Source organism: Ursus americanus, chromosome 11, assembly GCF_024610735.1.
Source record: "Ursus americanus isolate L20-20 chromosome 11, mUrsAme1.1.p, whole genome shotgun sequence".
Taxonomy (NCBI): Eukaryota; Metazoa; Chordata; class Mammalia; order Carnivora; family Ursidae; genus Ursus; species Ursus americanus.
Genome location: NC_142137.1, coordinates 28,265,770 through 28,291,920, shown reverse-complemented (window position 1 = coordinate 28,291,920; position 26,151 = coordinate 28,265,770). Strand labels below are relative to the sequence as shown.

The 26,151-nt window shown below is 45.5% G+C and overlaps 1 protein-coding gene and 1 long non-coding RNA gene across 2 annotated transcripts in view; one reads left to right on the top strand and one right to left on the bottom strand.

Moving 5' to 3' along the window:
• LOC123792962 (uncharacterized) overlaps nucleotides 1-23,304 on the bottom strand; it is an 80,815-nt gene extending 57,511 nt beyond the window's left edge. The window contains exon 1 of the long non-coding RNA XR_006779824.2: nucleotides 22,754-23,304. This is a non-coding gene — a long non-coding RNA (uncharacterized LOC123792962). The remainder of the gene's footprint in view (nucleotides 1-22,753) is intronic.
• TRAF3IP2 (TRAF3 interacting protein 2) overlaps nucleotides 15,231-26,151 on the top strand; it is a 39,726-nt gene continuing 28,805 nt past the window's right edge. Inside the window, exon 1 of the mRNA XM_045798491.2 lies at nucleotides 15,231-15,614. The gene's annotated coding sequence lies outside the window, so the exon portion shown is untranslated. The remainder of the gene's footprint in view (nucleotides 15,615-26,151) is intronic.

Genomic DNA, 26,151 nt, shown 5'->3' with positions numbered 1-26,151 from the left:
TAATAGTGAAGCTCCTGGCTGTCTCAGTCCATGGAGCATGCAACTCTTGATCTCAGGGTCATGAGTTTAGGCCCCACATTGAGCATAGAGCTTACTTGAAATTAATTAATTAATTAAAATGAAATACATGATTTAAAAAAAAAGTATACTAATGGCATTTTCCACAGAACTAGAACAAAAAAAGTCCTAAAATTTATATGAAACCACAAAAAAAATAACCAAAAAAACAAAGCAATCTTGAGAAAGAAGAACAAAGCTGAAGGTGTTACACTCCCTGATTTCAAACTATACTACAAATCCATAGTAATCAAAACGTATTGTACTGGCAGGAAAACAGACATCTAGATCAATAGAACAGAATAGAAAGTCCAGACATAAATCCATGCATATACCATCAATTAATCTATGACCAAGGAGGCAAGAATATACAATGGGGAGAAGAGTCTCTTCAATAACTAGTGTTGGGAAAGCTAGACAAGTACATGCAATAGAATAAAACTGGACCACCATCTTATACCATACACAAAAATAAATTCAAAATGGATTAAAGACTTGAATGTAAGACTTGAAACCATAAAACTCCTAGAAGAAACCCAAGCAGTAAACTCTTTAACACCATTTTTAGCAATATTTTTTTGGACCAATCACCTCAGGCAAGGGCAGCAAAAGCTAAAATAAACAAATGGGATTACATCAAACTGAAAAGCGTCTGCACAACGAAGGAAACCATCGAAACGAAAAGGCAACCTACTAAATGGGAGAAGAAATTCGCAAACCATACATACAATAAGAGGTTGATATCCAAAATATATAAAGAACTTACACAACTTAATATCAATAAAACAAGCCAATTTAAAAATAGAGGACCTAAATAGACATTTTTCCAAAAAAGATATACAGGTGGCCAAGAGGAACATGAAAAGATGCTCAACCGCACTAACCATCAGGGAAATGCAAATCAAAACCACAATAAGGTATCACCTCAGAGCTGTCAGATTGGCTATTATCCAAAAGACAAAAAGTAACAAGTATTGGTGAGGATGTGGAGAAATTGGAACATTTGCACACTGTTGTGGGAACATAAATTGGTACAGACACAATGAAAAACAGTATGGAGTTTTCTCAAAAAATTAAGAATACAACTACCATGTGAGCCAGCAATTGCACTTCTAGATATTTACTTGAAGAAGATGAAAACACAACTTGAAAATATACGTGCACCCCCATGTTCATTGCACCATTATTTACAGTAGCCAAGATATGGAAGAAAAATTAGTGTCCATTGGTAGACGAATGGATAAAGAAGATGTGGTGTGTATGTATGTATGTATACATGTGTATACACACACACACACACATACACACGCTGAAATATTATCCAGCCATAAGAAAGAATGCAATGTTGCCATTTGTAACAATGTAAACAGAACTAGAAGGTATTATGGTCAGTGAAATAAGTCAGAAAGAGAAAGACAAATATCGTATGATTTCACTTATATGTAAACTCTAAAAAAACAAAATAGAAACAGACTCATAGATACAAGAAATGAACTGTTGGTTACCAGAGGGGGAGGGGTTGGGGTGGACAAAATAGGTGAAGGGTGTTAAGGGGTACAAACTTGCAGTTATAAAATAAACAAGTCACAGGGTTGTAATTTAAAGCATAGGGAATCTAGTCAGTAATATTGTAATAACTTTGGTGACGGATGGTAACTAGACTTAGCATGGGGATCATTTCATGATGTATAATATATCAAATCACTAAGATCTACACCTGAAACTAATTGTATATCAATTATACTTCAATTAAAAAAAACTGGAGTAGGAACAAGACAACAAAGATCCCTTCTAACTTAAAAAAAATGTATTTTTTTTTACCAGAGTAATGTATCTACACAATTTAAAAAACAAATGGTAGAGAAGACTTCTTTAACAAATCAACTGTCCTCTCTCCTACCTTCCTTCTCCCACTGTCCACAGATTCTCAATTTTCTTCATGTTGTCGGGTTAGACCTTTTTCATATTTCTTCATTATCATTTTAATGGGTCTTTGGAAGGGAGCATATAGAAACCCATGTGCCCATCTTGAAAAATAAGCCTTCTCCTCAACATTGACTAATTTTTTTTCCTTGGGCAAGAATATAAAAAGCAGAATCCATTGTCTTGAAAATTCTCTGCTTACTAAGTCAAAATGCATACACATGTGTGTCATTTAAGCTTGTGATGGAAACATACTTCTTCCATCTAGTCTTGTTCTTTTGACCTTCTAGATATTTCTCTATCCTGTCGCCCACATGGGTTCAGGATCCAGGCATTTTGCCCTCATCCATCTGGTGCTCTTTGGACAAATGCTACCTTGAACATCTACATTTTAATTAAAACTTTCTATATAATGGGGCGCCTGGGTGGCTCAGTCATTAAGCGTCTGCCTTCGGCCCAGGGCGTGATCCCGGAGTTCTGGGATCGAGCCCCACATCAGGCTCCTCCACGGGAAGCCTGCTTCTTCCTCTCCTACTCCCCCTGCTTGTGTTCCCTCTCTCGCTGGCTGTCTCTCTCTCTGTCAAATACATAAATAAAATCTTAAAAAAAAAAACTTTCTATATAAGTCAACCATTACAATAGCAGATTGTAATATGATTATCAGAATAAAAACAGCAATGTCGCAAATAACAGATTAGCTTCAGTCCCAAAGTGCTGTGCCCTAGGACGGGAGACACGGTGAGTGGCAAAGCCTCTCGAACCCAAGTGGCTGAAGGGTGGGATCCTCACACCATGGCCTTCCACTCTCCCAGGGACAGTTGTCCATCCCACGACTCGCCCCTCAGCTGGCTCCCCCTGCCATTCCTACCATTTCTGCCCTTCCTGACAGCAAAATGGAGAGCCATCCAGAGCATAGAAGAGAAAAATTAGATTCAATTCATCTCTATCCTACACCACTGCCAGTTAATCCATCTATACTCTACTTCATCCCAATTTCACTTCTCCCCAGCTGCTACACACCGCAGAGGGTCCTGCCCGAAAGGACCAGCTAAACCAAAGCCACATTTTAATTAGGCAGCAGCACCACACTTAAGCTCCTATCTCATGGCCATTTGTCTATCATCCTTGTTTATTAACAGCTGCTTTGCAGAGGGCTAGGTAGACAACACTCGCAGAATGCACCTTTATCTGGGTTAGCATTTGTGACAGGGAAAAAGAAAAGACATCTACTTGGCAAAAAAAAAAACCCAAAAAACAAAAAACCATCAAAGCTCCTTAGCACATAATACATTTTAGCAATTAGAGCCAGAACCCAAAAGCATAATAAAGAAAAGCAAGTGAAAATGCCTATAATCGTCATTTTTTAAACGCCTTATTTCCTGCCAATCTTATATTCGCTTCCAGAGAGGCAAAAGTTGCCCACTCTGCCAGCGCCCTTGTCGGCTGCCAGCTGTTAGTTCCCTGGAAAAAGGGTCAGAAGGCCGCTGGTAGCTAATAGCCAGCCAGAAGCCGCGAGGAAGAACCATTCCTCGTGGGTTTTAGCTGCTGGCTGATTGTCAGCTGAGAGCTACAAGTCCTGGTTTGATAAAAGCCAGCTATAGATTTCAAACCTTCTTTTTTTCTTTTTCCATTTGTGCTCTGAAATTGTTGTGCACTCCAAATGGAACTCTGTGAGCACGCGGGCCTTTGTTCTGCCTTGTTAGGCACCCGCAGTTAGAGTCCTCTCCAGACAGGCACTTTGCAGGGAGGGCCAGTGGGCTGAGGCAAAGCAAGGGAGGCAGGAGGAGAGGGGTTTGGGGCTGGATGAGCTGCGTGGTGCCCAATGGTACGTGTGCAGCACTGAGTGAGGATGGGCCCAGCAGATAGGGTTTCATGCTCTGAGAGACAAGCCCAAACTAGCTGTTTCTGCCATGGCCCTGGGGGGGGGGGGGGGATGTGTTTGTAAGTTCGAGTCAGAATTTATTGACTGAAGTCCCCTGAAATGAAACGAGTCACCAGCTCGATGCACCAGGCATGAAATCCAAATCTTAAACTGCTTCAAGGCTACCAACTGTTCCCCTAGGCCAACGATGAGAATTACCTTCTCTGAGACACAGTGTGGAAATCAGAGCTCTGTAGATTTCAGGGGCTCAGGCAAGAAGAAGGGGGGGCAGCAGGAGTTCTGTACAATGGTGTGCTTTAAATTCAGGTGCTTAGGGGCTGTCATGTGCCATGCATCAACGGTGAAAAACAAACACCCAGCAGAAGCTGGCTTTGAGTTAAGGCGAGTGCACAATAAATTTCAACTGGTTAAATTAATCGCTCGCTGCTTGTTGTGAATATTAATCCCAGGGAGGGAGCTGGCTTCAACCCAATCAAAAGACAGGTGAAAACTGAAAACAGCAAAACATTTGGGATCTTTAGAGGGAAGGCTTACCTGTGAGCCAAGCATTGATGCTGAGTCCCAGTGAGAAGCAGAATCTGACAAACAGCCCCTCCTGCTCTACAAGCACAGCTGTGCTGCGGGAGTCAGCTCACCCTGCCCTCAGCCCTCACCTGTTCCCTCTGGGGCTCTCCAGGGGTGTGTACGGAGGGTGTGGAAGATGAAGGAGCCAAGACTCCTAATTGGGCTTTTTTTTTTTATTGTGGTAAAATATACATAACAAAATTTACCATTTTAACCATTTCCAAGCGTGCAATTCAGCAGCACTGAGTACATTCACAATGTCATGCAACCATCACCACTCCCAATTTCCAGAATTTTTTCATCATCCCAGACAGAAACTCTGTACCCATTAAACACAGCTCCTCATTCTCCCCTTTTCTAGTAACCTTTCTTCCATCTTCTGTCTCCATGAACAAGACTACTTTAGGGATCTCATATAAGTGAAATCAAATATTTGTTCTTATGTGTCTGCCTTATTTCACTTAGCATAATGTTTTCAAGGTTCATCCATGTTGTAACATGCATCAGTACGTTACTCCTTTTTAGGGCTGAATAATATCCCATTTTATGGATATACCACATTTCATTTATCTATTCATCTCTTTGGTTTTGGATTTTTTTTATTTAAGTAGACTCCATGTCCAACATGGAGCCCAACGTGGGACTTGAACTCACAACCCTGAGATCAAGACCTGAGCTGAGATGAGCAGTTGGACACTTAACCGACTGAGCCATCCACATGCCTCTATCCATTTATCTGTTGATGGACATTTGGGTTGTTTCCACTCTTTGACTACTATAAATAATGCTGCTGTGAACACGTGTGTACAGATATCTGTTCAAGTCCCTGCTTTCGATTCTTTTGGGTACATTTCTTTTTGAGGAATCACCAGACTGTTTCCTAATTTGTTTGTAATGTTCCTAGAATTTCTGATACAATGGAAAGAAAAAAATCATTACAAAAATATAAAATAATGGTTTCTTTTGGCATTTAGTATTGATCTCAGTGGGAGATGGCTGTTTATGGAATGACACCGATGGGACATGTTTGGCTGTAAAAAGTGAAATCCTTTACAGTGGTCCAGAAGGAGAAAGTTGCCACCAAGAAAAAGAAGTAGTTGGTACAGCCTTGATAAAGATGCGAAACTATTGTCATCCCTGGGTGGCACTGAGACAAGGGCCCTGGAAGGAGGGAAAGAAGAGGTGTCTGGAGAGAGGGAGCCACACCAAGGTCAGGGATCCTAAGGTGAAAGATGGCCCATGAAGTTAGAAGGCCTCAGAGTCTGTTTTAGATTGCTGATTTGGTCTTCCCTGGGCTGCCATTCCCCTCCGTTGTCCCTAAACCTTCAGCTAAAATGTGTCACGAAGTGGTGATAGTGGCCCTACGAGCAGATCAGGAGCATGGGAGGGACAGGGAAGGGGGCGAAGGGCTCTCACCATGGAAGAGGTTGAACTTTACGCATATTCAGTGTGAGCAGGAAATCAGAGTTGCCTGTTAGGCACTTCAGAAACCCTACAGGAGATGAGGTAGGGATTCACTACCACTTAGAGTAGATATTGAAGGAAAAGGCAGTTGCAGACAATAGAAGACTAGGGGCTTTCCAGGTTATCCTGAGAATACCGTGCCTCTGAGCAGGAAAACCAGAGCCACCGTAGGTAAAGCCACAGTGTCAGATGCAGACAAGAAAGTCCTTCTCAGTGAATGTTCTGTCCAGGCCGGAAACTGAGACTCACCCTCTCTGTGACAAGTTTTGTCAAAATGCACAGCCTGTTAACCAGAACTCTGTGGAGACACTGGGGCAGCTTAGAGGAGATCTCACTTCCCATCTCTATGAGGAACATCCCCAAACAACTCGTTGCAGGGACCGGCCTTGACATGTGAACTTGCTCAGACAGAACCCACCCTGCACTGTGACAGGACCTTGTAAAGTACCATCAGCCTCGATAAGGCCACCATGGATATCAGAACCTTGACCCACGTAATGAAATGGCAGGAATTTGGGGATTTTCCCCAGGCACCAAGGGAGACCATGGCCCCATGACCCAGAATATGTTGAAAGGGGTCAGAATAGGCTCCCCAAAATGGCTACGGTCAAGGCTTACAGAGAAAGGTAACTCCAGTGAGAAATTCTCCATGGCAGGCAAAGCGAAGGGTCCTCAGAATAGCAGTCCTTGGGCCCTGTGCTTGAGACCCTTGCCGTTCCGATTGTGGTTCACAGAATAGCAGCATCAGTAGCACCGGAGAGCTCGTTAGAAATCCTAATCCCAGGCCTCACCACGGACCTGCTGAACCACAGTCTGTCACTTAAAAGATGCCCAGGCAGTTTATATGCGCACTGCATTGTGCTAGGACGTGTAAAGTTTGAAAGTTGCAAGTTTGCCAGTTCTCCTTGTGTACATATTCCTACCACACCACAGCTGATTTCAGGCTACTAGTGCGGTAGCAGGAGGGCAGAGGTAGGGAGAGATGATTCAGCTCTCAGGCACCTGTACCAGCCAGCACCCTGCCTCGGGGGCCAATGGGGTGTGTCCACACCAAGCCTCTGTCCTCCTCTGGGACCACAGAATTCCCTGATCCCATGCAGGCCTCTGTTCCAAGGGGGTGGTACAGAGTTTAAACGGGGCCAGGGTGTCCACACATGAGGCCCCTCGGAGGGGCTGGAGTTAGGAAGAGCGTGGGAGGGAGTTGAGAGCAGGGCTCCCGCCCCATCCCTGTTAAGTGCAGGAATGAGCCTGCAGACAGTCGTGCCCCATTTTGATTTGCAGCTCTTTGCGGAGCTCTGCTGTGGTATGGCAACCCTCTGTTATGACCAAACATTCCCCAGTCCTTAAGAGCGGGTTTAACTTGCCAGTTTTGGGCTTAGGTGTGTTTCAAGGAAGAAGGGAGAGAGACAGCACTCTTGCAGTGGGCAAGGGACAGGGAGAGAGGCCAGCAGATGGTGGCAAGGACTTGAAGGGATCGGGAGTTTAAGTGGGAATAAGCAGGAGAATATAACTCAACTCCCACTACCCAGGAAGCCTTGGAAATGGTGGGGAGGTGCTGGACTTCCCACAGGATGTGGGAGATAGATTTATGTCACTGTATTTGTTTGTTAAAGGAAAGATGATCTCGAAAGTCTGGAGGACTTATGGCAGAGAGCTCAGAGCCTGAAATTAGACTGTATGAATTCAAATGCCAGCCCCACCACTCACTAGCCTTGTGGCCTTGGGCAAGTGGCCTAAGCTTCCTTCCATTCCCTACTCTACATCTGCCTCATGAACCTGGGGTGCACCGGAAGGCAGGGGTTGGCCAGATCTGGGGCAGGAAAGGGTCAAAGGAGAGCAAAGGGTGGCAATAACACTGGGAGGCTGGAGGAAGTGGGACAGAACAGGCTTGGGAAGATGGCGCTCTGAAAGAAGGGCACTTGGAACCAGTGAAGGGAATTGATAAATGAAAAGAGGTTGAAGACAAACATCACCTCCTTCCCAGCTGTTATTAGCACCAGCCTTCCGCCTCTCACCCAAATGTCGGTAATACTTCTTTTATTTTATTTTTTTTAAGATTTTATTTTTAAGTAATTTCTACAGCCAGTGTGGGGCTCAGACTTACAACCTTGTGATCAAGAGTCACATGCTCCACTGAGTGAGCCAGCCAGGTGCCCCGGTCAGACCGCTTTTAAAAGATTCAAAGTGCGACAGCTTGAGCCACATCAATTGCTAGAAATTAAGCTTCTTCAAAAGGGCCTATGAGCTCCCCAGAATGCTGACATTTCTACCACGTGTGTGTGCATGTGTGTGTGTGTGTGTGTGTGACACAGAGAGAGCAAGAGAGAGAGGAAGAGATTGTCTCATGGGTTGTCAGGGTCTTGTGGCTCCAGCTACCTTGTCAGCTTCAGGTGCCAGTCAGCAGCAGGATCCCCTTTGCTTGTCTGTTTCCAACTTAGAACTACCCATATTCAGAGAGTCCAAGTCTGTGACTTCCTCCCATAGACTAGCTTACCTCCCCACAGAAGACATCCCTCTATCCAGGGTCCTGCCCTATTCAAGGGGCCCCAAGAGAGGAAGAGCCAATTCTCCCATTCTGGTCCAAGACCAATCTTAGTCCTCAAATCCTTTCCATGGTTGAACTCTTCTTGAGATTATTAATAATGGAAATGCCTACAATTCTCAAGGAAAATCTATCTCCTATTTGAGGTTGTTGGAGGGGATGGGGGTGAGAAAATGAGGAAAATTACAATAAGGCAAATCAAAGTCAAATATGAGTCCTGTATTTTTTCAAACCTAGAACATAGGGTCTGGTGTCATCAGGGACCCAGACTACTTCCATCTTGCTGCTCTACCATTCTTGGGGTGTTATGGTCAACCCCATGGTCCCCAAAAGCTTACACCCACAGCTAAATCCACTGTCTAGCCAATGATAAGGGGAAGAAAGAGGAAAGCGTGACTCTTCCCTTGAAGGGCATGACACTTTCATGTCTTCTTGATCAGAACTTAGTCCACATGGCCATACCTATCCGCAGGGAAGGCTGGGTAGTGTCTTCTTTATTCTGGGCAGCCATTTGCCCAACTAAAGAGTCTATTACTGTGCCAGAAGAAGAGACTGGATTTTGGGGTTCACTCCTAGCCACTGCTGCAAACATCAACAACCCAAATTGAGGTGAGCTGAAATTGGGTCCATTTCCTTAAAAGAGTCTCCTAGAGAAGGGGAAGAACAAGTCAGCCCACCCCACCAGGAAAGCCAAGGTGAGCATTAAAAGGGGACTTGCTTGTCATGCATTGTCATCATCTTCAGATAAAAGCAAGGTGTTCAGTGAGACAAAGACTACTTCCACAGAGAACAGGAAAGCCCAGCATGGGCCTGAGACCCTGCGCCACTCCTGTGAAGACACACGGGCTTTCCTCTACTGCTAGACCCGATCTTGAAGAGAAAGAAGGAGAATGCAAAAGACTGAATAATTGCCAGGGAGAGAGTGACTTGAGACTGAATTACTCTGACTGGAAGCATAAGGTGTTTTCCTGACTCCGTAGTGGGATGGGAGCTTATGAGGACAGACTAAATCCTAGAAAAAAAGGGTTGCAGGGTTTTGGTTTCGTGTTTTGGCTTAATCTACTAATGAAATATCTCTCCCCCCCAACACACACACACACACTCACACACACACACGCACGAATAAAATTTCCTGACCATTTTTGTTTTTAAGATGCAATTCTAAGAACATCTTTCTTACAGATAGCATCACCACTTCTGTTTACTCTTACTTCTATATGCGTTCTGCCATGGAAAGAATCCATATTTTTTTCTCTGCCAGGAAGGTGTGATCACCAATGCAGCAAGCTTGGAGAGAGAAGACAACTGTGCTTTCAGGGGGCCTAGAGGTGAAGTAGTCCGTCTGTCCCCAGACGAGAGTGCAGAGCAGGGCAGGCAAAAGCCCTCACCAGGTATGTGGTTCAACCTTTGGTTTTTCCTCGAGTCCTCATGTGTGGTTGGATGCTCTGATCTGTAGTAAATTCTCTGACATATAATATTCCCTTAGTCAATTGGTAGCATAAAAGTACATCGTACTGCTACATATGAATATTTGTATTATCTACTATTTTGTTGTTTTTCCCCTTACACTATCGACTGATAACTGATTCTAGTTGAGTTATGCATTTGATTGATAGTTAATATTTATTATTATAATAGCAGCTAATATTTATTGAGCACGATGCCAGACACTGCACACAGATCATTCAGTCTGCTCTTCATACCCATCCCACCGGGCTACAGAGTACAGCTGTGCCGTTTGTGCCTGGTTGAGGAGGCAAGTGGGGCTAAAGTCTACCCTGGCCCTCACTCTCCAAGTGCTGTGCTGAGGGAGAGGCTGCATCCCCTTGGAGCAAAAATGTGTTCTTCACACAAAGACAGCAGCCAAAACTGCTGTATTGGGAGGCTTACTCACCTGTGAGAGAGAGGCCTTACTATTCCCATTACAGAGATTAAGAAAGTAAGGTACAAAGAAGTGACGAAATTTTCCTAAGGTCACACAACTGGCAGGCAGAGGAATAGGGACCCAAACCAGAAGCCTGACTCAGAGCCCAGGCTCTTAACCTGGACGCTATTGGTAATAATGTCTGTCCCACTCCCTGAGAATTGCTAGTCTTAGGTTGTGAGCGCCCGGAAGACGGGCATTGGCAGCCACGTGATTTGCCTTCGATTCTGTACAACATGCTATGTTAGCGTGTGCATAAAGTGCGTTCTCTACACTAAAGGAGCGAATGCTCAGATTCTTTGGACAGAGATCTCCAACTATTGCACCTGACTGCTTGAGACTAGAATTTCATGATAGAACAAGAAGAGAAGAGGCATTGAGAACTGTCAGGCGAATGATGCCCTGAGGAAATCAACCCTCTAGATTCTGAAGCCAAAACAGACTAGGGTCTGGCACTCAGGCAACCAAGTTTGCTCGAAGGGGAGGGTTTAACAAGGAGTGTCCACCTACCTCCCTCGCATCCACACCTCACATCTCTGTTGAGCCCTGAAAGATCAGTCTGTCCATAAAAGAGATCTCCCTTCTAACTGTGTGCCTGAAGTTTCCACCGTTTACTTTATTTCTTTGGGTTCTGGTTGCCCTGCCTGCCACCACCACCCTCCAGATCCTCCCGCCTGCTCCCTGATGCCTGAAATTCCTTTAATATGGAACAAAGGCTTTCATTTCATAGAGGGTGATGAGGCTTAAAATGCAAGCACCCCTCAGAGAGGTGGCATACTGATTTAAATTCACACCATGTAACTTAGGTATAAATGAGCGCTCAGGTTTTTTTCCTGAGAGCACCTTTTGATGAGGGGAAGGCAGCGGAAAGAATAAGGACACTAGGAAAGGCAGTGTTAGAAGAAGGGTAGTCTAGAGAAAGAAAAGGGCACAGAGAAGAGATGGATCCATGTGGCTTCTGCATATGTGTGGCATCCTTGGTCCCCCAGCAGGTACCAGGCAGCGCGGTGCCGGGGGGCAGCATGGCCTTCTTCAAGAGTCCGCTCTGCTTTGAAACCCAGCTGTGTAGCCCTCGCAAGCTACTTAACTTCTCTGCACCTTCCTTTCCTCACCTGGAAAATGAGGTGAATAAAACCTATTGTGCAGGACTGCTTTGGGGATTTTTATTTTATTTATTTTCTATTTTATCATGGTGAAATGCACGTAAGATACCATCTACCATCATAGCCATTTTTAAGCGCACAGTTCAGTGGCATTGAGTACATTCACATTTTGGCACAGCCATCCCCACCACCTATCTCTAGAACGCTTTTCATCTTACAAAACTGAAAGTCTATACGCATGAAAGAATGACTCCCCATTCCTCCCTCTGCTCAGCCCCTAGCAACCACCATTCCAATTTCTATCCCTATGGATCTGACTATTCTAGGTAGCCTATATAAGGGGAATTACATAGTATTTGTCCTTTTATGACTGGCTTATGTCACTCAACATAATGTCTTCCAGGTACAGCTGTGTTGTAGCTGTGTCAGAATTTCCTTCCTTTTAAGGCTGAATAGTATTATATTGTATGGGTAGATCACACTTTGCTTATCCACTCATCCACTGATGGACCGTTGTGTTGTTTCCACCTTTTGGCAATTGTGAATAATGCTTTTATGAACGTGGATGACAAATATCTCTTCAAGACTCTGTTTTTAATTCTTTTGGGTATTAAAAAAAATTATTTTGGGTATATACCCAGAAATGAAATTGCTAGATCATATGGCAATTGTTTTTTTGGTTTTTGTTTTTTTGAGGAACCACCATATTGTTTTCCAGAGTGGCCGCACCATTTAACATTCCCACCAAAAGTGTGCGAGAATTCCCTTTGCTCCACATCCTCACCAACACTTAATTTCTCTCCTCCTCCTCCTCCTCCTCATCCTTCTTCTTGTAACCATTCTAATTATTAAATGTAACTTACACAGTCTCTGCTTCTGAAAGACACACAAGAACATGTAGAGAATCTTTCAGTTTGCATGCCTGGCACCTAGTGTATGTCTGGAATAAGGTGAACACTCACTAAAGGTTTGGGGACTGGAATACCCAGAAGAGCAGGACTAGACCCTGGGAGCCTGTGTGTTTCTTTTCGTCCTGCCATTGTCTCAACAGCCAAGCCGCAGAGCTGTTAGCCAGCTGTGTGTGAGCACGGGGGACCCTCTGAACAAGGGCCATTCTCAGGGAAATTCCTTCTGTGCCATAATTTCACTCTGCCCTTTCAGCATTTGAAATCATACCATTTAAAAATGGAAAATCAAGGCTTGTCCAAGGAGTAAGTCTTTCCATTTTTCCTTTCTTTTCATGGATTAATACTGTAGAATGGAGAGAGTCTGAACATCAGGTCCAAATGGCCTTGTTTTGTTTGGTTTACAGAGGTAGGAAGAGCTGACTTTCATCTAATGATGTCTTTTGCGAGAATACGGAGCAACTCTAGAAGCTGGCAAACGTGAATCCTCCCCTCCTAGACCTTCAGCTGGAGGGGAGAGGGCTGCCCCACATCTTGGCTACTCTGCCTATTATGTCCCCAGCAGCCAGCACCGTGTACACACACTCAGCACCATATGACTGGCAGTCTCAGTGCCACCCCTTTATCGTCTACACCTTTTTTCCTTCTTGAGTGCTGCCAAGAGTTGTGCAAAGGAAGCAAGTTACCTGTGTGCACCCGAGCATGTAGGAAGAACAGAGCACAACAGGGCAAGAAGGGACAAGAAGTAATATCCACCTAGAGGTGAGATAGTCCTGGAATCCTCTTCCACAGACTAGCTGTGTAAGCATGGAGAAGTTAGTCAATATTTCTGAACCTTGGCTTCCCCAGAGGCCAAGTGGGAATGACAGTAAATGGCTTTCTTGGGACTGCTGGAGGGTTAAATGTGCTGACAGGTAGAGTATGGTAGTTCTTGGTGAAGTGTCCCTCTCCTGTGAGGGTGTACACGTTAGTCTGAAAACACCAGTGGGGACTCCTAGGGGACAGAGGCGCTCATTTCCCAGACTCCCTGACACTTCCCCTGCATCCACATTTCTCTGTAGTTGCCTACAGCACATTCAGACAGGACTCTCTCCTATTCAGAACACACTCTCTAAACAGTTTACTTCCTCGGGCTGCTTTTCAGTAAGGGCCCCAGCAAAGGCCCTAGGTAGGAACCATTAACTTATTCCTCTAGGTGCCTGCCCTTCTGTTCAGGATAAATGGAGACAGGAGGAAGGCCCAGCTAACAGCAATGAAAAGCAGCACTTTAGCACCTGGTTATCTTCCGACAGGGCCCTCAGGCCTCCCATCTGCGGAAACAGTTGGGAGGAGAAATGGAAAAGAAGACCCTCCCTGTTCTTCTTGATGGGTTGTATTCCAAAGGTAGTACTTGACAGAAGCATCTTCCAGGGTTTTCCCAATCCGTTTAAGGGACCCAAGAGAAACGAAAACGATTTTCACCCCGCCCCTTTTCTTGGCTCTCCTTCTTGTTTCCTCCCCTTGACATTCTTTTCTTCTCTGTTCTCCAAGTATCTTGGTACTAGCTGCTGCACAGAGAATACTACATTTCCCTAAACTAAAAAAGATTATTATTATAATAATTTTGAGGCAGAAAGTTCAAGGCCAAGGTAATAAATACTACTTTTAAAAAATATGCTTGTGGAAAAAAGACTCAAACAGCCCATATGTGCAAGTAGTATAAAAGTCCTCCATTCTCACTCATTCCCCTCAATCTCATCCCCTGGAGGGGACAATGATTTAACAGTTGCATGCATTTTCCCAGACATTTATGATTTCTTCATTTGACAGATAAAGAGCGATTGCCTTCTATGTTCTGGGCAGCGTCTCAGGTGCCAACCAGCAGTGAACAAACAGAAATCTATATATGTATATACGTGTGTTTATCTGGCATATATATTGTCAAATGAGATCATGTTTCTCAATAAATAATATCCCAGAGCCACTTTTCCATGTTAGAATGTAGAAATGCATACATGCATAGTTATGATTTTTCACAGCTGCATAGTATTCCTTTACAAGGATATACCAAACTTCTACAACCTGTAGATGTTATTTTCAAAACAAGCTGTGTTTCCTCTGCTTGCAGAATGCAGAGCGACCCACTTCATGTGACCTACTTGAGCAGAACCGGGCAGTCTGGGTGGGGATGCTCCAGGGTCTGTCCCCGGCAAAGAGAGATGGCTAGCTGCGCAGGCTGACCCTTGGGCCTCTTCAATGGGTAGGCAAGGCCAGCACGGGGAGCACAATGTGCCTGCCCAGGCACCTAGCTGTGGTGCCCCGCCGGCCAGTGCCATCACTCAGTTCACACCCACATCCCTCTGACTCCAGAGCTGTAGCGGCCACAGCTCTCATCACACTCTGCTGCCCTGGTCATCCTGTCTCCAGCGTCTACTTTGACCATAACTTCTGTAGGCTGCTGATTAAACAAGGAGAAGAAATGAGAAGAAATAAATTTGAGGTTGTGAAAAATGCAGCTAGAGGAGGACAGTGAGTATGAGCATATGTGTTCGAGCATGCACCCGTGTGTGTGCGTGCATATGTGTGTGTGTGTGTGTGTGTGTGTGTGTGTGTGTGTGTTTCCTAAAATGAGTCACTTTTTCATGCCTGTTGATGGGCAGGGTGTGTGTGCGCACACATGTGCACACACGTGGAGTGGGCAGTGAGCCCTCCCTCACGGTGAAAGGCAGCAAATGCTGATGTTTTAAGCCTCTAGAGATAGTAAGAAGCTCCTGCTTCATACTCCACCCCACTATCTGCCCCCAATCTCCTCCGTCGTCGTCGGAGCTAATGAATAACCAATCTTAACACCCAAGTTCAGTCCCCTCCCCAGGCACCCTCTCGAGCTAAGGCTAGGGAGCTGCCGTAGCACTGAGATCCGGGGCTGTGTGGACATTCCTCCACAGTTACTTAGCTGGGTGGTGGAAACAAAAATGCACCCTAATTGGTCAGTCAGTGGCCTTTTCTAGGGAATGAAGGAGGTTTCTGTTTTAAGAAATAAAGTGACTTCTCGGCTGTTGATTCACTGCCCACAGGGAGATTTTTCAGCGGAGGCTTCCTAGCCTCTGTAGAAATTTGCATACAACTTCCACTTCCTGCTTCAGAGCCTGTTCTACTGCTTACCTGGGCCTGGAGAGGGAGGAGGGAGGCGGGAGCCACCCAAGGTGGAGTGTGAGAAGGAGAGAACACGACCACCCTGTCGGCCGGTCTGTCTGTCCTTGGTGGTGCTAAGGTAAGTTGTTCGGAGCTGTCGCCTGCCTCGCCTTACTTTCTAGCCGCTGACCCATTTTCCAAAACACTGTTTTCTCCTTTACTGAAGGAGTTCTGCCTTCCTTCCCCCTCCCCCCCCACCTTCCACTCCCCACCTTTAACTTGTTCGTGTACCGGCTTGGGCTGAGAAAATGACACTTAAGTTTCTGGCGGTGAGAAAGTGCTGGTGGTTTAGTATTTCAGACAGGCGAGCTGAGTGAGATTAACCCTTTGAGGAACGGAGGGGGCGCACACGGGTGTGTTTTTTCCGGAGCTGCCTGGGAACCATTTGTTTGAGTACTTAGTGTCCCCACAAGTTTTGGTTAAGAATCCAGCCCCACTTCTCCGAGGTGGGAGCCGGGGATGGCAAAAATTAAGGAATTGGCTTCTAGCCCCGGGACACGTCAGTGGCAAAGATGGAAGGAAAATTCCCAGTTTTCTTGATCCTTGTCTCACGCAGGGAAAAGATCAACCCCACATCCTTGGGCCAGGAAGTTCAGCTCCACTCTGTGCCCCCCCCCCGCCCCTCCCAAGCAGCCCGGACACTTACTGGCACTGAAAACAGTGGGAGAAATGCTATTACTTGATCTCAACAGCTAATCAAGCTTCATGTGACTTTCAAGATCAAGATGATCTCTTAGAAGAGGGGAATTTTTTTTTAATGGACCGGGGCGGGGGGGGGCGGGGAGACCAAATAAATAATTAAAAAGAGGACAAGAAACTTGGTTTCAAGTCCTCACTCCACTCCATGCTGGTTCTGTGACTTAGGCAATTCACTTTGGTTTCCCTAGGCCTGGATTTCTTCATCAATAAAATGTGTGTGGGGGATGAACTAACATGATTTTGTCTGAATTCCCTTCTAACAAAATAATGGGAGTCCCAGAGGGGTAGCCATACTGGGTGGTCTTGGAAGATTTGTTTTGTTTACTGACTATTCAAATATATTAATTTTACCTCTTACTACTAGATGGTTAGTTCCTTGAGGAAAAGGATTTTGTTTCTTAATCCTTTTCTACCCCCTAGCACCCCGTATAGTATCAAACGCTTCATAGGTGCTCAAGCTCTTTCCACAAAAGCAGCTTTGATTTCTGTTTCGCTCACCTGCTCTCAATGCACAAGGTAAAAGCAGCTTTCAGGGCCAAAGACTGGGGTTGGCTGGGAGGCCACGTGGCTCTGTGTGAGGGCTGCCCGGAATTTAGGCATTTTTATTGGCTCTTGCTACATAAAACAGGGGGTTTCTTGAATTAGTTCATGTCTCATTTGGGTTCCCCAGGAAGAACTGTCCTGTGAACTTGCCCACAGAGTCAAGGCAGGCCAGAGAACTGGCAGACCAGCCTGGCTCCAGAAGGCTGCGTTACTGACTTAGCTGGAGCTGAAAACGACTCCTGGGCTAGACCAATCACTGTGAGGGTGTGTGTGTGGGGGGGGGGGGGCTTTAATGGGAGGTGGAAGGCAGCCCTGCAGCACATCCTGATGCCATGTAAGGGTGATGACTGTGATTGGACACATTAGATGGCAGACCAGAATCCTTAACCTTTTCCAAACCACTACTTTATTACTATTACTATTATTATTATTATTACTATTTCTTTTGGGCAATAATTTTTTGTCAGTTCAGTTCCAGCAAGACCTGGCTGACTGGGATGGGCTGACTCAGGGCTTTAAGTATTGCTAAATTGTTTCTGTGGAAAGGCCCTAGTATAGTCACTGTCACGTTCTTAGATGGCTCCCCCCGTCCCCCACCCGGGGATGAGAGGACAGAAATTTCAAGATGTTTCAACTGTGATGACTTACCCATTCTATTTTCAAATAACGAAGCACCATTATCTGAAATGAGGCTCTCTGCTGCCCGGCTGCCAGCCTAGCTTTTACCCAGAAAGACCACCCACAGTCATTCTTAATCTGGTGTTGCAAACTCCAAGTCATTTCATGATGGAGGTCATGAAATGCTGCGGTGACTGCTCTGCTCGCTGTGTGGGGTGAGCTGACTAGGAGTGCAGTCAGGCCAATGAACCAACATGTCGGGGAGAAGATTCCTAACTCGGGGATACTCACTTTTGGAGGGTGCAAAGACAGAAAACGTTTAAGCCTGTTTCTCCCAGGATTAAGGAGTTAGTGACTTTCAAATGCTCTGAAAACAGGAGGAGAAGGCAGTCATATTTGAAGGCATTCTTCACCAGGCATTCAAAAAGGCAGATTATGTGGGTAATTTGTCTAAATGAAATCTGTTTTACACAGCACAGAATCAAAAGCTCAGAAATACCCTGAATTCAACCATTTTTCTACGGCAGGCAATTTTAGATTAGACCATAAAAACTTGTAAGAATTGCAGGCGACTGTTTGGGGGGAGGAGAAGGGGCACAGATGAGGCACATTAAACTTTAAATTCCTTTCAGATCCAGTGAAATGACCCCTAATGTTTGATCACATTTCCTTATCAAAACAATCCTGCCGTCCTTCCGTGAGAAAGCATCTGAGGATTGGAATCAAGAAGCTCTCCCCCTGGGCCTCTCCGGTTTCTTCTCAGTGCCTTGTCACCAAGATATTTTTAGTTCATGAAACCCCAGCTGTCCCTTCTCCCCCCGACATTCTTTGGATCCCGTCACCAGCAGGCCCTTACTAGCCCACACGTGCTTCGATGCCTGGTAGCAAGGGTGGTTCTGCGCGGGCGTGGGCGTGTGTGAGCGCGCGTACACGCGTGTATAGACGCAACCCAGGCGGGGCTGCTAGTTGTAAACTGGCTGAGGAGGTGGGGGGCTTTCGTCTGTCGGGTGACCCCGTGGAGGTGTGCCAGTTTGGCTTTAGCTGATGAGGCAGCTAAAGTGGAGCCGTTTGGGGGTGATGGAACTGCCAGGGCCTCCCCCAGCCCGCGTGTCCCCCTTCCTTCCACCCTGAAGACCACGGCTGGCTGGGGTCTTGGCAGGTCCCTCAGTGATGAGGGAAACTTGGCTTTTTTCTGCCTCATTGTTTTCCTGCTCTGGGGGGTCCCAGTGTTTTTCCTTCTTCCCCTCCCAGGGTCACTGGACCTCCCTTCCATCTCTGATCTGCCTTCCTGCTCTGTGTGGTCTGTCTAGGGTCTTCCTGGCTCACCAGCTGACCTACAACACTATTGCCTTCACCTGTATTTATTCTTTCCCTTTCCTTCCAGCTGCCCCTTCTCATACCCAGTAATACATAAAAATCACAATTTAAATAAATCTCTCTCCTACACCAATAAAGGGCACATTTTTTTAAATGTCCTTCAAGGTTTCTCCACTTTCTTTGTGTCTCTCCTGTTCCATTCTCCTTTCTTGTTTAATATCCCTTCCTCTTTCTCTCCTATTTTTCCTTTCTGCCCCTTCTCCTTCACCCTGGGGCTTGGACTGAAATTAAGAATCACAGATATGTGCTCAGAGAAACCTTATCTGAAACGAAACGAACAGAAACCTGGGCTGGTTTGAGGTTGTTCTCCAAATATTTATCCCCAGCTAACTACAGAGCAGAACTGGTCCGTTTCCATTAGCCCATGGTCTCCTTGTTTAGCAGCTCAGAGGAGTTCCAGAGAGAACTTCAAATCAGGTCAGGTCATGCTGTGCTGCCTTCAGCCTGAAGTGAGTCGTACTGTGCAGGGAATGAGTAAGGGCCAGTAAATGCTCCCTTGTCTCCTGGGCTCACCACTGCTTCCAGTCCTCTGGCAAACCAAATGGAAGAACTTCTCTGTCTGGGAAATTCTGCAAGTAAACTTGGAAGTATTTATTCACTGGAATTTGAACTGGAGCCAAACAGTTCACTTCCACTGTTTGCTTCCACTGAGCAAACCAACATTGTGAAAGTTTGCATGCATTTGGGCAGTAAACAAAGGACATTAATGAGTAAAGATTTTTAATACGTGACTTTTAGACTTTCAATTTATTTTTTTAAAAAATTACTCCCTGAGGAATGAAGTAAGACCTTGAGAATCTGTAATTGAAAGTATCTGATCCACATTGGATCTGAGGATCTTTCTAGGTGTAAATGTATATATTTATTTATTATGTCCACCTGAAATATTCATGTTGTGTGTCTCTAGGCCTCTTCAACTCTATTGTTGACCCAAAGAATTCTTTAAAAAAAAAATCCAAGCAGTTGGTGAAGAACAAGCCTTGATTATTTAGGAGCTGGTAATGTGGTTTGTTAATTACTCAGGCTGCTCGCTTCTGCCCTTCCTCTGTTTCTTGCTGTGCTATTTGTCTTCTTCCAGGGACATAACACCTTCATTAAATCCCATCCGTCCTTGCCTCAGAGGCGTCCCCTGGAAGATATCCCCTCTCTAGATGCATCACCATTTATCATCACCCTTTGTTTGTGCTCTGTCAACCAGTTTTCAATTTATTTTGAATTCAGTTTATGATTAAAATTTAATGAGATCCAATCAAGTGCTTTTCTCAAATCAAGATGCCTCTGCAGTCTCATCCGTGTCCTCTATTGTAATGGCATGAAGGAAAGCCACCACAGTTTTCCCGCCTGGTAATCCTTTATAAAACACAGGTGGCCTGTATCCACGCCTCCTTAGCTTCAAGGTGAATGGTTCCGAAACATATTCATTCCAGAAGCTTCTAGGGGTTACTCAGCTCCTCCAGGCCCCTTCCTCCCTCCTCCCTTCAAGTAGCTGTACAAGTCAGGGCTCCCAGCCAACAAACAGATTGTTAAGTGAGCAGGTTCTGGTGCTGAACTGCTTGGATTTGAATCCTGTCTATGCTACTTACTGACCATGTGATCTTGGGAAAGGTCCTTAACCTCCCTGTGCCTCAGTTTCCCCATCTCTTAGATGAGATTGACAATAGTATTCACCAAATAGGGTAGCCGTGAGGATGAAATAAGTTAATCTATGTAAAGCATTTGGAGCAATATTTGACACATATGAAACATTCAATAAACATTAACAATTACTAATAAAGGGGAAGGTTTCTTTTCTTTCTTTTTATTTTTAGAGATAGAAAGAGAACATGCAAGTGGGGGGTGGGGAGCAGAGGAAGAGAATCTTAAGCAGGCTCCATGCCAGCGCTGAGCCCAAATGTGGGGCTCAATCTCACGACCCTGAGATCATGACCTGAGCCAAGAGTCAGATGTTTAACCGACTGAGCCACCCAGGCGCCCTAAGGGGAAGGTTTCTTTATATTTCGATTTGTCAGTATGGTCTGTATCAGCGGTTGGTAAAGTATAATCCTTGGACCAAATGTGGCCCATGGTCTGATTTTACTACAGCATACTGCTAAGAATGGTTCTTATATTTTTAAAGTGTTGTTTAAAAACATTTTAAAAAACAGTGTGAGACAGAGACCATATGTGGTCCATAACACATGAACTATTTACTATCTGGACCTTTACAGAGAAAGTTTGCCAAGCCTCTGATCTTTGTGGTTTAATGGAAGATCTATAGGCTAGACTCGGCTGTGACTTTGGAAAAGCTACTTAATGTATCCAAGCCTCTGTGAAAGAGGAATGGGAAAGTGAGAGCACATACCAGTCTGTGGCCCAGCTTGTTTTAAGACAAGAGACAGTGTGTCCAGAAACACACATGTTGGTTAAAAAGACATAGTCTCCATTCATTAGGTTCATATAATAGCATTAACATTCAGGTATAAAACCAGTGAACATAGAGTAGCAGAAAGTTCTAAAGCCAAGTCACTGTAAAAATAATAACAAGATGATGGGGTGTCTGGGTGGCTCAGTCAGTTAAGCGTCTGCCTTCAGCTCAGGTCATGATCTCAGGGTCCTGGGATAGAGCCCCATGTTGGGCTCGTTGCTCAGCTGGGAGTCTGCTTCTCCCTCTCCCTTTGTCCCTCCCCTCTACTCATGCTCTCTCTCTCTCTCAAATAAATAAATAAAATCTTTAAAAAACTAATAATAACAAGATGGGTTTTGTTTTTTGAGAGCTTGATATGGGCCAGGCCCTATAGTAAACATTTTTTTAAAAGATTTATTTATTTATTTATGAGAGAGAGAGAGCAAGCATGAGTGGGGGGAGGGACAGAGGGAGAGACTCTCAAGCTGACTCCCCTCCAAGCACGGAGCCCATTGCGGGGCTCGATCTCATGACCCCAAGATCATGACTGGAGCCAAAACCAAGAGTTGGACGCTCAACTGACTGAGCCATCCAGGCACCCCTACAATCAGCATTTTATTTATATCTTCTTTTATCCCCACAATGTACCTGTAAAGCAAATGTTATTTCCCCCATTTTATGTATTAGAAAAATGAGCACCCGAGAAGTAAAGTAATTTTCTCAAGGTCACACATCTAATCATGTAGCTGGCAGAGAAAGAATTAAAATGTAGGGAGTTTGAACCTAGAGCTGGTGCATTTAAATACTGCATATTTTCCTACATCCTAGAACTGTGTGTTGATTCAGGGGAAGCCCATCTGGAAAGCAGAAGCCGCAGTTCACTGTGAACGTGGACATTAGATCTCTTCATGTGTGCCCTGACAGAGACGTGTTTGCCACACGGGTCAGGGTGGGGTGTAAAGGACATGCAGAAAGGGAGGTGGGAATGATGGAAGGAAAAGAAGGTTTTTGAGGAACTATGAGATCAGAAAGATAGTGTCGGGAAGGCTTCATAGGCTCTGTTTCAAGAAAACAAAGAATTCAAGGCAGGATGTGCTGGGGGAGAAAAAGGTTGCTGGGAACAGATATGAGCAAAGAGTTGGAGGCGGCTCAGGGGGATTGACTGAGAGCTGTGTGCAGGAAGAGGGGGGAGGGGCTGGGGAATTCTGTGAACGGGACACCAGGGAGCATCGTCACATAGGATGTCAGAACTCCTGCCCTGTGGGTAAGATCTGATCCACCAAATCGGGCTGCTCAAGGTAGAGTGGGTATACTCAGAGAGACGTTTCAGGCTGGAGGAGACAGAAAGGCAGCCCCAAACAAGAAACTGGGACAGAGAAACACTGACCGATTTGAAGCAAGGTGTGGTCAGAATCCAAGAGCTAGAACCACTGCTCACGGTCCAAAGGGCAATGAGATTCAAGAGAAGGAAAGTTCCTGTCTCTTGGGTTGACTCAGAGTGAGTAAGAACCAGACTCCCCAGCACGCACAACTGCTTCAGCCCGGTCGTGATAGCTCCGGACGAGCCCTCTGTTCCCACCCCAGGCAAATGTTCTCACCCTCTGCTGAGTGTCCTTTTGTATTTTAAGGGACGTGTTCTTTCCCTGGAGCGGTTTCAGGAGTGCCTCCTTCCTTCGCACTGGTTCTTCATCGCGGTGCACAGCAGAAGCACTCTGGAGCTGTTCCTTTTCTTTTCTTTTTTAGAATTAAGTAGATAGAGAAGGTATAAAATGCTCCAAAAAGCAGGTCTCCCTCCTGCCGCTCTTCTCTGAGCCACCCGGTTCCCTTTCCAGAGGTGACCGCTGTTCCAGATTTCTGCCGAGACGGCGTGCGCATACGCAATCTTAGGTTGTACAAGGGGCAGCTTACTCGGCTCGCTCTCTGCTCTTCCCTTTTTCTAACTTCACAGATAAGTCTTGGAGGTAGTTCCTCATCAGTTCACACAGCACTTCCTCAGTCGTTTCTAAAAAGTCGCAGAAAAGTCATCGTGTGGCCGGACTACAGTTTTAAAAATCAGAACCTTTCTGACGTGTGGGCTGTTTCTGGTCTTTGCCATTACGAACAAGGCTGCACTGGCCATCTTCAGAGCCTCTTTGTTTCACACGGTAGGCATACCCCTGTCGAGGAGATTCTTGGAAGTGGAACGACCAGGTCAAAGGGCATGAGCCTTAACAATTCTGACAGTTCCTGCCAAATGGCACAGATTACATTCTCTTGGTAAAGAATGAGAGAACCTGTCTGCCTGTGGGACTTAAACAAAAATACAGAGAAGCCCTGACCTCACCTCAGAATCTCTAGGTAGGGGGGCCTGAGCACCTGTATCGTGAGCCCCAAAAAGAGATTCTGAGCCAGAGACTCCCTTGAGTTGAGTTCCCTCAGCCTCCTCTCCCTTCCCCCAGGAATTCGCCCTGAGATGAGGTAGACAGGGCCGCTGCCTGTCAGGCCTGACAGGCCCCAGCTTCCCCCCGGCTTCCTGAGCGGGGCAGGATGCTGGGGAGCCACAGACTGTCCAGGACACTGCCGGCACTGGGGCTCACAGGGTCCTGGATGGCAGCCCTTCTGGCCCCCTGTGGACCCAGAGCCTTCTCCTCTAGGGCAACAGTAGGAAACAGGGTTTTTCCACTTCGATGCAGGTGCCACCCCCTGTTAGGGACTAGAGCCCAGGCCATGCCAGCATTATGACCATGTGGGCATCATGTGGAGAAGCCCTGCAATAAAACAGGGAAAAATGGAAATATTAGGAGTGGTGAGACATTGAGTGATTTTTTTTAAAAGTGTAATATTTTTACAATATTAACATTAAAGACCAAAAATAAAAGTGCCATTTCCAACACAACCCACTCATCTGCCCATGACCCTCTGATGTGTCATTTGTGTGTAGTTCTCTGTGACACCGTGGGGTTGGGGGAGGAAGGCGGGGTTTGTTCTGCCAGTTCTGGTAAGGGTCTAGGACTCGGAGGGGCCCACATGGTAGCATAGGCATGCCTACCCTGTACTGTTTTGGGTGAAGCCCTCAGGATGCATGAACAGACCAGATCCCTGTCTGGAACAGAATAGTAGATGTTCCTATTACACTGGGTGGTAGAATCACCTTTATTCTGCAAGTGAGGGTCGTGGTCAACTCTGCCCGTGGCTGGGACTTCTAAGGCATGGCCCAGGCTCACCTTGGCGCCTGACACTCAGTGAGCATTTAATAAATATTTGAGAAGAAGCAAGGAAGGAAGGGGGAAGAGTCCCCATATGGTATAATTTTTTTTAAAGATTTTATTTATTTATTTGAGAGGGAGAGAGCATGAACAGGGGGAGGGGCAGAGGGAGAGGGAGAATCAGACTCCCTGCTGAGCAAGGAGCCAGACAACAAGGGGCTTGATCCCAGGACCCTGGATTGTGACCTGAGCTGAAGGCAGATGCTTAACTGACTGAGCCACCCAGGCGCCCCTAGTTTTGTTTTGTTTTGTTTTAAGAGAGAGAGAGGTGTGGAGGGGTGCAGAGGGAAATGAAGAGAGAAAATCCTAAGCAGGCTCCACATGCAGTGTGGAGCCCTATATGGAGCTCGATCTCATGAACTGAGCTAAAATCAAGAGTCAGATGCTTAACTGACTGAGCCACCTGGGCGCCCCTCCATGTGGTATAATTTTAAGAACTCTGAGTACTTGGGCCCACCAAATGCTCCTTGCTACCCACCTTGGAGCTTGACATTCTCACTGTCAGTGATCCTTCCAGCTACACAGATCTGTACCCTCTCCAAAACAGGCATCGATCATTTATTCATTCAACAAATATTTATGTGCCAGGTACAGCTCTAGGTGATGAGAATATAGCCATGAGACCAACAGACAAAAATCAGACCCTCATGAAGTTTAAATTCTGGGGGAAGAGAGAAACAATAAACAAATAAGAGATGTATTAGATATTTGTATTTATAATATATATTTTATAGTATATAAGATGGTGATAATTGCTGAAGAGGATGGTAAAGCAGGGAAGAGAGACAGGGAGTGAGAAGGGCATGTAACTATTTTAGAGAGGACGACCAGGGCGACCTCACTGAGAAAGTGGCAGCTGAGTAAAGACCTAAAGGAGAAAGGAAGCAAGCCATGCGGATATGGGGGGAAGAGTGTTCAGAGAAGGAATAACAAGTGCAAAGGCCCTGAGGTAGGGCCTTTGATTTCCTACGTTAGTTTTCTCTCTTGATTTGGACCACAAGCAACATATGGGTAGGAATAATGCTTTCTAAGTCTTTAGAAATACTTTTGATTACCATTCCTATATATCCTTTTGAACTCCTGAATTTTCTATCACTTGTAGGTATTACCTGTTATAAAAAAAAAATGTTGATTCAGCTCATGCCTCAGAAGGAGGATACACAGCACAGAGTTGGACACATAGTAGGGTTCAGTAGTTATTTGCTGTTTGAATATTTGATAGTGACATGTATAAAACACTGGGGTCTGTTTTGTCTTTTACGGATTACTAATCCCACAGCTTTCCTTAGTGGCTGTTCATTACCACGGCATCCTTCCTACTATTCAAGGGGCCATTTGTTCATTTTCACTGCAGTTTTAACCATAGAATTCCTGCTGCAAGATAGACCTTAGGTTTTCAGTAATGTGAGATGACCCCACTTGTCACGTTTTTGTTTTGTTTTGTTTAAGATTTTATTTATTTATTCGAGAGAGATAGAGACAGCCAGCGAGAGAGGGAACACACGCAGGGGGAGTGGGAGGAAGAAGCAGGCTCATAGCGGAGGAGCCTGATGCGGGGCTCGGTCCCATAATGCTGGGATCACGCCCTGAGCCGAAGGCAGACGCTTAACTGCTGTGCCACCCAGGTGCCCCAACCACTTGTCACGGTTTTCATGAGCTTCCACCAAGCCCCTGAAGGCTCCTCAGCTAGAAGAGAATTTGCAAGTTTTTAGGGAAATACTTGTGAGGTATTTAAAACCCCGGGGAGAATG